This window comes from Heloderma suspectum, chromosome 1 (genome assembly GCF_057233095.1).
Source record: "Heloderma suspectum isolate Gila_16-S chromosome 1, 16-S_ref, whole genome shotgun sequence".
Lineage (NCBI taxonomy): Eukaryota > Metazoa > Chordata > Lepidosauria > Squamata > Helodermatidae > Heloderma > Heloderma suspectum.
In genome coordinates this window covers 109,963,306-109,976,537 of record NC_139458.1, presented here as the reverse complement: position 1 = coordinate 109,976,537, position 13,232 = coordinate 109,963,306, and the positions used below count along the sequence as shown (strand labels likewise).

At 44.1% G+C, this 13,232-nt stretch overlaps 1 protein-coding gene across 1 annotated transcript in view; it reads right to left on the bottom strand.

Annotated features, from left to right (window-relative positions):
• SPON1 (spondin 1) overlaps window positions 1-13,232 on the bottom strand; it is a 508,583-nt gene that overhangs the window by 370,619 nt on the left and 124,732 nt on the right. The window lies entirely within an intron of this gene.

Sequence of the window (13,232 nt, the reverse complement as noted above, 5' to 3'; positions counted from 1 at the left end):
AAAGTGGACATTTAGGTGCACATTTTTTTAAAGTGTGCACCCAAATGTGTATTTTCCTTCCTTTGACTAAAGTGTGAAAATGCGGATTTCCCCGCCCCCCCAAATGTGGCTTTTTAATGTGCATGTTGTTCTAATCAACACATTTGTAGGGACAGAGTTTTACCAGAAATAAGTCCCAGAACATTGAGACAGTTGGAGTATACAATAAGCAATTTAGAGACAAGGGAAAGATTAGTGTTCTTCTAAAAAATAATAATAATAATCTTATGTTACCTTGGAATTGTTCAGTGAATAAGGATTTTGTCATGTACTAGCATGAAAGGAGGGGCCTTGAGAAGCTGTACTTCCTGGAAAGACAGAGTCACATCGGGCTATGAAGGATAACAAAAGGCCAGGCTCTTAGACACTGTGGCAGGTGCTGATTGGAATTCACTAAAGGAGAGCTGTTGTCTCAGCAATGTGCAGAGACCTTCTGAAAACTGCTTGGTCTGAATCTGCTGTTAACCCACCCCATCTGAGGAGCTGTCTCTATTCCCAAGAGGGCCAGTGCCTGATTCTGCAGCTGCTGGCTCCTAAGGCATGGGGGCAAGGAAAACTGTAAGAGAGCAGTGTCCCCCAAGTCTGAGGAGTCCAGTGAAGCCATGTCCTCTAGCCTGGAAGGTCCTGGAGCAGCAGATGATGGCTCATGGATTAGGGGTGGAAGCGGGATGGAGGCCAGAGAACATGACCAAAATGCATGCATTTCTCGACAGAGTCCATTCAAGACTCATATGAGCAAGAATTCTAGAAGCAGAAATAAATTCCTTCTTTATATTATGGCAATATTTTGTATCCTAATAGCCGTTTTCCCCCTTGTTTGTAAAGTTTGTTTCTTCAGAGCTTTGCTGATCTGGCCTTCAGGACTAGATGTTCTAAGATGCTGAGGGGGAAGCAGACAAGGAGGAAGGAGGAAGTTGGAGGCTAAATTAAAACAAACAAACAAACAACGTAGGTGTGTGTGTGTGTGTGAGAGAGAGAGAGAGAGAGAGAGTACATCCTACCTACTGTATCACCTTAGAACAAGCTATAAAACAACTGGCTATGATCCTCAAACTGCTCAGTACAAGAACAACACTCTCTGAGGAGATGCCTGCCCATCTTTTGCTATGCTGTATTCAGCAGTTCAAGAATCTCAGTTCACATGCTTTACAGAGCTCCCTGAAGTAATTTTCCAAACAATTCCATTAGGTCTCTTGGAATGGCAATGCAGGCACTTTTGACACTTTTTTGCAAATGAAATCTGCTTTATTCAGCAGATACCTGTACGGCTGCATATGCCTCCTTTTTTCACATCCAAGCAAATCCAAACACCCTTCAGGAAAGTGCATGAAGGCAGATATCTTGGTAAACAAGCACTGAGACTGTAAAATTGTAACTACAATAGCAATTGCAGCCTGTCAATAAATTAAGCTGGTCTTCTAGAACTCATATTTTCACTCTTCAACAAAGTCAATTCCTTTTGCAACCTCTTGCATGTTGTTGAGTCGCGGTTCACACAAGCAGGGTGCTTCTCAATGCATGGGGGGGAGGAGACTCAGTGGATTGGCTAACCTGGTAAATATGGGGTTCCGTTTGGGTTCATGTGCCAAATAAAGATCAGGTTTGCACTTCAGGGGGTCTTCAGTCAAGCATTGGCCTTGAGTATCCTGGTAACAGTATGGCCTGGAGTGTTGTTGTTTTTTTTTTACTGACTTTAGCTGGTGTGTCAGCTGTGCCCACTTCTGCTGGAAGACAGAGATATGGCTGTATTCATGCCTTGATGACTACCTGAATGGAGTAGTGTAATGCGCTCTATGGGAGGCTGCCCCTGCAAACTTCAACTGTTTCAGAATTCAGCTGCCCAATTGTCATCAGGCATATAACACCTATCCTGAAACCACATCACTGGTTACTTCTTTCTTTCTGGTTACAATGCAAGGTGCTGGTTTTGACCTTTTAAATCCTGTACAGTCTGGGTCCTGGATATCTCAGGAAGTCACTTCAGATGCTAGGCTGTAGTTAATTAAGAGTAGGGCTTTCTCTGTACTGGCCCCTGAATGATGGCATTTTCTCCCAAATGAGGTGGGAAAGGAAGTTTCTCTTCCTCTTTTAGGAGACAAGTGAAACCTGACTGTTCCACCAAGCTTTTGAACGCTGAAGCTGTGGCTTTCAGTCTGATTGCTGTTTTTCTTTTCCTCTTTTTGTTGTTATTGAATTATAGCCCTAGATATTATATTCTTGTTTTTAATATTTTTATGTGAACCACTGTGGATGTATTAGTGCTAAAAGGTGTCTATAAACGGGATGGTGCAGGCACCCAATTCCATCCAGGAATCCGGTGGCCCTGCCCCCACTCACCAAGCTGCCCACGCTCACCCGGGCAGTGGTGTCAAACTCCGCGCTCACCATTTGCGAAAATGCGCACATTTGCGTATATGCAAAATGGGGGCATGAATGGCTCATATGCGCAAGATAAGATTACAGGCAAGCAAATGCCTGTAATCTTGCATATATGGGTGAGTTACACCCCCATTTTGTATATATCCAAATATGTGCATTTTCGTGATCACCATTTTATTTTTCAAAAAATGGCAATAGCAGAGCTTGATGAGGCTGTACAGGTGAGTGCTAGTGGCTTGGCAAGCAGTGGGGAGCTCGAGCGCAGGTCCAGGTGCACACAAGTGGGGGCAGGGGCTGTTCTCTGAGTGCTGTTCTCTGAGCCCCTGCCCCCACTTGTACGTACCTGGAGAACCTGGATGGGGGGGGCGTCCACCCATCCCGTCTGTAATGATTGTAAATAAATGAAGACAGACCTTTTTTTTTTTTCAGGATAAACCATAAATTGCTCTGTGTCAAACTGAACTTCAAACTTGAGGAGTAAGGGGTTCTGTCCCACATATATATGGACTTCCTCTGCCTCAGAATCACTGCCATGAGGTATCCAACATACAGATAGGACCATATGGACAGGAACACAGCATATGGTGACAGTTTGAAAGCACCGGTGTTAAATAGGAAGTGCGTAGACTTCATTCCCCAACCTGGTGACATCCAGATGTTGTTTTGGACTTCAACTCCCATCAGCCCCAGCCAGCATGGTCAATAGTCAGGAAGGCTGGGCGTTATAGTCCAAAACATCTGGAGTACACCAGGTTGGGGAAGGCTGTGTTATGGTAACTGGGCATGTTTGTGAATCTATTCATAAGCTGATACATAGTGATGACAGCTACCAAGTACCGGTGTGAAAGGTGATAAGCCTTGTTCTCCTGTTCTTGTGTGTTCTGAGTTAAACCAGAACTGAGGGTGCTTCCAGATGAGGCTTTGATTGTGCAGTCGCCCTGCTTCCTTCATGGAATTTTATGGGAGCTCCAGACAATGACCTCTTCCATTTGCAACTCTCTTGTGTTTCCCCACCACTTCTTCTTCTTCTTCTTTTTTAATTATCACCACAGAAAAACTGTTAAGAAAGGACATGTCTTTCAAGAGTGCTAGGAGCTCTCAATCTGGAAGCACACTGACAAGGGCGTTGGCACTACATCAATCCCCCCACCCCTATCTGTGACCATATTTCAAATAAATCTATTTTGTTTTTATCTCTGAGTATCTCTGTAGTCAAGCTTTGACAGGGATAATAGGTTAGACAGCTGCAACAATTTAATTCCTGTCTGTGTTGTTTTATTGGAAAAAAATGTGGCTGAGGCGCATATTAAAATAAACACCGGTTTCTTTCCTTCACCAAAATGGCTCACACTGAGTACAGTGAACTATGTGAATGTAGAGAGTGCCATGTGGATGAATTCAGCCAATGGAATTCCTCTGCTAGTTGCAGGGGATTGGCAAAAGAGTTATCCTGTGTGCCTTTTATACTATTTGGAAAAGTGGATCAATATTTTCTTTTACTTTATCAATCTGTTTACTGAACTGCCCACCACTCACTTCAACAATGGTAGCTCAGGCAGGATTTCTTTTATTCCTCTCTAATCAGAGAGTGGTTTGCTGAACACAAAATGCCAAATCAAATCCTAAGGATACCACACAAGGTGTTATATATATGCTGATAAACTATCTCGATTAGCATGCTTGGAATTCTGAGAGCCAGTGTGTTCCAGTGTACAGACTCACTGGATGGCCTTGCGGCATGCCATTGTCTTTGGTCTTCAGATCTTTGTTTGAAAGAAAATGAGCATTACAGGAACGTTTCCTTGCTGATCTGTTGTGAGAAAGAGTATTAGGCTCTTCCCCAACCTGGTGCCTTCCAGATGTTTTGGACTTCCCATCAGCCCTAGCCATCATGGCCAATGGGCAAACCTGCTGGGAGTTCTAGGCCTAAACATCTGGAGGGCACCAGACTGGAGAAAGCTGCTCTATGCTCAGTTATACATTAGTGACATATAGATCCATAAGGCAGTTCCCAGCATTCCAAGGTTGGAGCTTTTTAAATGGGGGCTGACTTATTAGCCAAGGTTGCTGAGAGTAGGGAAAAGATCTCCACCCCAGTAATATTCCTGAATGTACTCCTTTACTTTCTCCCATACAAGTGAATTGCTGTCACTCATTCTTATGGAGTGAAGCAAAGTACTGCACTTAGGGACATTGTTATGGTGAGGCGAATCTGCCTTCTACCCTTCACACTGTCTGCCTGGCCCCAAATGTGTGTCTATGGACAGAGAATGCTGAGACACGCTATATCAGCCAGAAGCCCCTGAAAAATGCAAGTGCTGTCATGATGATAATAAACTATTAAGAGAAGAACTAATACTCCCATCTGAAGTTGTTAGGGAGTTGTATCATCCATGGGCCAGAAGGGTTGGTTGTTACCAAGTGGAGTGATTAAACGAGTTGGGCTTTTTTGGATAGCCTATGACCCTAGTAAAACTATTGGCTATGATGGCCATCTGTAATGAGTAGCTTTCACTGAAAAAAAACACACATTAATTTTGTTTAAGAAAATAGCTAAAAATACATTTGTTTGGGACAAAACAGCTCAAAGTGAAATAATATTTGGGAACATAACTGAGAAGGTGCAGAATACCCAGTGCAAAATCCATAAGTCAGGCAGATTTCACTTGTAGTTAAAATTGGCTAGCCTATCGCGTGAAAAACCAGATGCAAATGGCGTAGTGGACACCATTTGTGGCCATAAAGCCCTTAGATTAAGCGAAATGCAGCCATTTACGGCTGCATTTAGGTTAATCTAAGAGCTTTACGGCCACAAATGACATAGCGGACTCCATTTGCGTCCAGATTCCTTCTTCCTCAGCGATACGGCACGGCAATGGTGGCTGTATCGCTGGCTATATGGAGCTGGCCAGTGGCTCCACAGAATCGCCGTGGAGCAGAGCTGGCCCACGAGGATTCTGGGGGGAGGAACGAATCACCTCCCCCACTGCGGACCCCCCCCCCCAGAACAGAAGGTAGGGGTTTCATACATCCCCAGTTACCTGGGATCTTCCCAGGGTGCTTACCAAGCATCCCGTCACCCTCTGCGGCATGAACAGGCTCCTGGTAGCCACTCTGGCATCTGAAATGGCCACGCGACCATAGAGGAAGTACGTAGTGGCTAGAGCGGCAGCAGCAGTAGTAGACGCTCTAGCTGGCGGACTCTATAGTAGGGGTGGACGAAAGTCACTTACCTTTTCTCGCAGCTTGTTCGCGGTGGGGGGGAGCGCTTCGCTGCTCCCCCCGCGAAGTTCAGGCCGGGGGGGGGAGGCTTCCCGCCTCGCCCGGCCGAAATTCAGGCCGGGGGGGGGAGGCTTCCCGCCTCGCCCGGCCAAAATTGAGGCCGGGGAGGAGGCTTCCCGCCTCGCCCGGCCGCGAATACGAAAGTAAAGAAAAAAAAAGAAGTCCCCTGATAGGCTACGTGACGATTCACGTAGCCTATCATGGCTAGATCTGCAAAGTCAGCCGGGATAGGCTACGTCAATCGTCATGTAGCCTATCACGGGTGACTTTAAAAAAAAAAAGTATGTACGGATAATGGCGGCCCCCATAGGGAGCCGCCATTCGCGTTCCTTATTTAGTTGCTGTAGTCTACGTAAATGTTTACGTAGACTACGGCGAAAATAAGGGCAACGCAAATAGCATTGCCCTTATTTTCGCCGTAGTCTACGTAAACATTTACGTAGACTACAGCCACCAAATAAGGAACGGGAATGGCAGCTCCCTATGGGGGCCGCCATTATCCGTACACACTTTTTTTTTTTTTTTTTTAAGTCACCCGTGATAGGCTACGTGACGATTCACGTAGCCTATCACGGCTGACTTTGCAAATCTAGCCGTGATAGGCTACGTGAATCGTCACGTAGCCTATCAGGGGATGTTTTGTTTTTTTTTTCTTTGATTGCAATGGCGGGGCGGCAGCCGGTCGAAAGACCGGCTGCCGCTCCCGCCCCGCTCGAACACCGGACGAACCGCCAGCCGGACCCGCCGCCGGGAGGGACATTCAGGGAAGGTAAGTCCCGTCCCGGGGGGGGGGGCGGGGGCGGGGGGGGAGGATTTCTCCCCGAAACTTGTTCGGGGGGCCGAACACGTTGGCGCTCGGCCCCCCGAAGTTTCGGGGAGAAATTTTCCGCCATCCCTACTCTATGGTTCCAGCCTGGAAGTCCTCAGGAGTCTGTTTTAACCACTGGGGAGCCTGCCAGATGACACAGTAAGCCACCCTGGGGGCCCTTAACCCTTTTGTTGGAGGGGGGTAGTTGGGGTGACTTACTACCCATGGGAAATGTGGTTTTCTCCCCACACATGAAATGTGAAGACACAGTGGTTAGTGGAAATTCCCTAACCATCATGGCTTAGCATTACGTGTGAACAGGGCCAGAGAGATGAAAATGAAAGAGAACTTGATTCCATGACAATAATTCCTATTACGGCAATATGCTAATACCATACCTGCATTCACAAATCCACAAAAACAGCAAGTAAATTTTGAAGTAAATTTTCTCATTATCTCCTTTGAGGATAGACTCAAAGTAGTCTTCACCATCTTGGTTGTCACCATGTTGTACATAGTGTACTGTTGTGCACATCAAACCATGTATGATTTTGGATGGCCTGTATCATCATTTGGGATATAGCACCAGTTCCATATTCTTTTCTTATTATTTTTGCAATTATTTGAGTGGGGCAGTATGCATGACAGTGCCCTCTGTACACAAAAAGCTTTGGGCCGGGCTGGACTCAGTGCCACCTTGTAGAATGCATTCTCCTGAATGTGTGGATGTATGATTTGGGGTGGCCCAAAGCTTTACTTGGGATACAGAGCCCCAGTTCCTTAGCTTCTGTGAACAATTTATTCCAAGATTTTTCCATGCCTGGCTTACAGATTTTGCACTGGGTGTTCTGCACTTTTAAAGTTACATTCTCAAAAATTATTTTACTTATTTCATGTTTAGCCCTTTTGTCCCAAACAAGTATTATGTATTTGGGGCTCTTTTTTTTTAACACAACTAAGGTGTTTTTTCAGTGAAAGCCCGTTACAGATGGACATTGTAGCTAATAATTTTACTAGGGTCATAGGCTATAAAAAAAAAAGCTACCTTGTCTATTCAGTCCAGATAATAACTGTCACCCCTTTTTCAGACCCCTGGCCAATGGGCTATTAAGGTCTATCTATAATAATAAATGAGGATGTCTGTCTGTCTGTCTGTGTCATAGCATCAAGATAGTGAAATCTAGTCACCTGAAATTTGGCATGCTCACTAAGGGAGCCCTAGGGGTGTGCAACTCAGGCATTTTTTTTAACTCAACTAATTTTAATCAATTTAATGTGCTCATCTGTTGGAAGCCTGCAGTGCCATCTTCAGCCACAAGGTGACAGATTTCCTTAACCAGCTCATAGCTTTGCAGCAGATACAATCTGAACAGAATTAAATGGCTGCCCTGCCTCCGACGGAAGCCTTCCCTCAGGGGAATAGAATGGACAGGGGGTTATAGGGGTGTACCATGGCAGAAACATGGCAGGGGCCATGCCTAGGGTTGTCAGTGGGTGTAGCTTCATTCAGACAAGGCAGGCACAACGTATCCAACTCTGACAGCAGCATGCATTTGCTTGAAGGCTTCCATGTATCAAACCAAGGGCTATTTGAACCCATGCAAAGCCAGGCTCTTTTGCTAATAATATTGATCCTTCCACTCAAAATCAAAATACTGCTAACACTGATTTAGATTTTTTTTTTCTTGCCCTTCGAACAGTGGTCCACTGAAACAGAAAACATTTTGTAAATATCCATTTTTTGGTCACAAGTAAGGTTGGATTCAATCGGTGACTGTGGTTTTTTAAACAGTTGGGCTCAATCATTCTGCTGCCAAAGCAATCTCAGACGTTTCTGATGTCTTCATTAATTACCCAGATTTATGCTTTGGAAAGACATAAGCCAATGAGCATCCCGTTTATTTCACTTTCTCCGTCCTCTCTCCATTCCTTCGAATAAAAGGGAAAGGGGAAAAAAACCCTGACAACCGCACTGAAGACAAATTAAACATCTGTTTGTAAAACAAACCAGAGTGCCACTGACAGCTGTGGTGGAATGGCAAATGTTCCACAGCTGTCAGGCTCCTAAATTAACCATGATTTTCATTTACAAACAGCAAATAACTAGGAAATGATGGATCCCTCTGCCTTCTGCCTTTTCATGGATTGCAATGCAGATGATTGAAGCATTCATTCAAGAGGGGATCGAAAAGGACAGATCTTTAAAGGCCACAGCCTGTTCCCATTAAAATCAACTTGAAATTCTCCTCAGTGGGATTCAGTTTATAAATCAGATCTTAGGACTTGATAATTCAGGGAATTTATCTTACTCTTTCACATTTGAGTCCCCATGTTATTTTCCTTCTGGATATTTCAAGGGCAAGACAGGTATAATTTTCCTTCCCAGGGGATATTAGTAGTTTCTTTAAAAAAAGTAAAAGTAAAATGTGCCAATTTGTTGAAGAAAGAGGAAGCACCAGTCGAGAAATAAACATGCAAGAATATGTGTTTCCATTTTCCTTCTACAGGTATATAAATGCTGTTTGAGCAATAGCTTGCGTAACACAACTCCTCAAATCTTTCCAAAGTTTGGGTACAATTCAGTAGGAAGATCTCCTGTGCAAGCTCCACTGAGATAAGAGCAGTGCAAGAGCATGTAGCACCCTTGAGTAGCTCTAATTCATTGTAATGGAACTTGTGCAGGATAACTTTGTAGTGAATCATGTCATTAAATTCAGTGGATCATACCTCTAAATGCCCCAGGTTCTTGAATCATGATGATGATGATGATGAACTCAACCAGTTTTAGAAGAACAGTTCCTAAATGTTTTCTAAAAAGAGAACTAAGGGAGCAATCCTATGGCCGCTAGGCAGCGGCTAGATGGCCATCAGATATCTTGTTTTCCAGGAACTGACCTTCCCTCCATTCCCCGCTGCCTGCAAGAAAAAGCCCAGTTGCAAGAGGAGAGCAGAGCAGCCGAAACGGGGCATTCTGGGGGGCATTCCAGTGCTGGGCGGGGAGGGTGGAAATTGTGGTACGACATATCCAGTGTGTCATCCAGCAGCCTCCTCCCCTGCTCCGCCGTCCCACGGCTAGACAGCTGAAATTTCTGTTTTGGCTAGACAGAAATCGTCTGTCTAGCCAAAAAAACAGGGCAGGGCAGGAGAAGCACAGAGGGAATAATCGCCTCCATGCTTCTCCTGCCCTGCACTGGATAGGCGGTCGCCTCTGAGTTCAGAGGTGGCCACCTATCTGCATAGGATTGTGCCCTAAATAAATGTTTCTTTGATTGACGTTGCAAGCAAAGTCTTACTTTTTGATCCATAAGTCATTCACATCCGTCACATACCCATTACTCACCATATATGTGAAAGTTAATTCCCCCAAATGTCTTTTAACAACAAAATGAGTCCTCATTCTATCTTTAAATTTAAGCTTTCTAACTTGCTTGCATATGTAAGCTTTCCCAGGGTGGAATTACTTGTTTACATAGCTTCTCTGTTATCTTTCCAGCATGCAGAGTCAGAGCTAAGCTCAGAAGAAATCTCAATAAAGAACAAATCTGGGAATCTAACCAGCTTATTTGATAAGAAGCATGTTGTCCCTTTGAAGGACTGGGACTTGAAAAGCAAATAAATTAACACCCTCAAATTGAAGCAGCAAGCAGCTTGTTAGGTTCGGAAGTCCTGGGTTCAAAACTTCCTGTGGTGGTGGCACTTCAGCTTGATCTTCATGCCAGAAAATGAAATGTCCAAGCACAGTCCTCCCACTCCCATTGCAATCATTAACATTTACCAGAGAATGGAAAGAGAAAAAAACATATTTGGTTTGTGGACATGCAGAGTCAAATTTATTAGAGTGTGGCTTTACTCCCTTAGTTCACTATAAAGAAGGGCTACAGTAGATGCTTGGTTAAATTTTATGAACACTAGTGAATCTAGCCAGTGAATCTATCAAGCGTTGGATAATAAATATATTCAGTGTGTAATCAGGAGAAGTAGTTTATGAGACATATACTCCACCTGACTGACCTCCATTTGGGAAACAGTAAATTAAGAAAGGAAATTGTGCTTTTCTTCTTTAAATGTGTGCTTGGCAACTAGGTCCATTTTAAAGGAGAGCAGGCTTGCAAACAAAATCAGGGCGGAGTCAAAATGGTGTGTTTTGAACATCAACTGAACGTTATAAATTTTACAATATAATTATTAAACTGTATTTTTGAACTTTTTTCACATGTAGAGTGCCAAATGAGCCCATTTTAAGAAAGGCCTGAACTCCAAAGAAGCCTGTAGTTGACTGAAATAAGCGTGGCAGGCCCAGCAACAGGGTTCGGCATAGCTGGGCATTTGCGAAGGGCCCAGGGGCTCAGAAGGGCCCACCCTCGACTCTTACAACAGGATCTACCCATGGAAGATACAGTAAACAAATAAATGACACATGTGAATCTGTTGCCGAAGGGCATATGTGCACTACAAAATTCTACCCTGGGAAAGCTTTTTGAACTGCAGGGTATACATACACTAAATGTATACATGCATCAGTCAATCAATAATAACATCCTTTCTCCAGGAAAACCTAGGCCCTTCTGTCCTCTAACACATTTTTAGCATCCTCCATGGACAACAATGCGCAGGATTCTTTGGGGGAAGCTGTAACAATTAAATTGGTATAAAACTGATATAAGCATAAAGTCTAGATTCAATTCATAAAAAAATCTTTCCGTTTAACATGTTGTATTATGGGCTTCCCACGTCCACTCAAGCTCCAAAATGCTGGACAATTATAGCGGTTAAGGCCAAACCCTTAACAGATGCCTTATTTAGGCAATATGGATATGGCACGGTATCCTGTGCTATGGCTAGTTCCAGCTTCACCACTGTCTTAGAGCTGGATGGCTGTCAGTGGCAGAAAGCGGATCTAATTCCCAGATTGTTTTTTTTCAGTTATCATACTATATCCACATTGCCCTAATAGGAAATAAATAAACAAACAAACATTGGGTGACTGAAATATTATCCATCCCATTTTAGCATGGTTTTTTTTACCATTCCACAAGAGAGAAGCCATGAGAGGATGATAGAAAAAAGAACCTCCATCTTCAGTCACAGTCTACCGTGCAAACATATTTTCAGTAGTAGACTGTAACTCGACATGGTGGTTCTACTATCTAGCTGTGCATTGTACATGTATGTGTGTGTATGAGTGTGTGAGTGTGCGTTTGAATGTGGTCTGGATAAGGGCATCGGGGGGAACAAATGTCAGTAGAAGTGTTGGCTTAATCACTTTGGGATGTGGCCCAACCCACTGTTGGCATATGGGCGCTGACATGCTTGCCCAGAGATAATTCGGCCCCTGGGTCAAAAAAACCTCCCTGTCCCTGCAGTATAACAACAACACAACAGGATAAATAAATTATATGTTTAAAATACAATTAATGCTGCAGCATCTCCAAATAACTCTCTCACAACTGCATAGCCTTAACCAGGCCTGTACTAGGCTTGTAACTAGGGGTGGGCTGGAGGTGGGCTGCTCCCCTTAAATTTTCTCTGCCCCCCTAAATTATTTTACAAACAAATAATTAAACACAGTTTATGAGTTTGTCTTTAAAAGGCTTGCAAACCAGATGAGCTGCCCTCCCTACTTTTTTGGCAGGACTCCCCCCACACACTTTTAGACTGGCTATAGGCCTAGCCTTAACTGACATCATAACTCCCTCCTCCCCTGCATTCCATCCCATCTCCCTGGTAACCAGACACACTCACATTCTACCCCCTTCCTCATGGCCACAGGATCATTCTGAGCATCTTCAAAATCACATTTCAATAAAAACTACCAAAACCCTCTATAAAAACTTAGAGAAGGGTTGTAGCCCAACAGTAAACAATCTGCATTTCATGCAGAAGGTCCCAGGGTCAATCTCAGGAGAGAATCCTGCCTGAAACCCTGGAAAGCCACTGCCAGTCAGTGCTGACAATACAGTGTTGATGGACCAACGGTTTGCCTCTGTATAAGGCAGTGTCCTATGTACTAACATGATACACTGCTACAGGCCTGTAGTCAGCCTAAACGTTCTGAGGGGGGCACCCAAAAAGCAGGGGGGGGGGGTGTTTATCTGCTCTGCAGGCCTTCTTAAGAAAAAAATTGTAAACTGTTCTTATTTAACCCTTATTTTTGCAGCCATACTGTAATTTACATACATTAAAAAAATTCACTAAGCAACTTAAGCAATTACAGTTTTTGCCACCAATTAACAAAAAAAGGTAAAAAAAAAAAATCAAGAATAGCCCACTAGTAGAAAATCAAGAAGAAGACTACAACAGGAATATTCTTATCATAGAATCAAAGAGTTGGAAGGGGGCATTTAGGCCATGAAGTCCAACCCCTGCTCAGTCCAAGAATCCAGTTTAAAAAGCATCCCTGACAGATGGCTGTCCAGTCTTCACTTGAAGACATCCAGCAACAGAGAACCCACCACCTCCCTTTGTACTTGGTGCCACTGTCTGGCTGCTCTGACCATTAGGCGGATTTTCCTGATGTTCAGCCAAAATCTGCCTCCCTGTAATTTAAACCTGTTATTTCACGTCTTACAGTCTTGGGGCCGATCTACACTGCACCCGCCATCGCAATGAATTCGGTGTCCCATCAGGTTAAACGCTCTCTCATTAAAACGTGATTATTCACACTCACCCATTTTCCCCATTGCAGTGCTTCATCGAATGCGCAGGCTTGGTTCACACTCAAGCG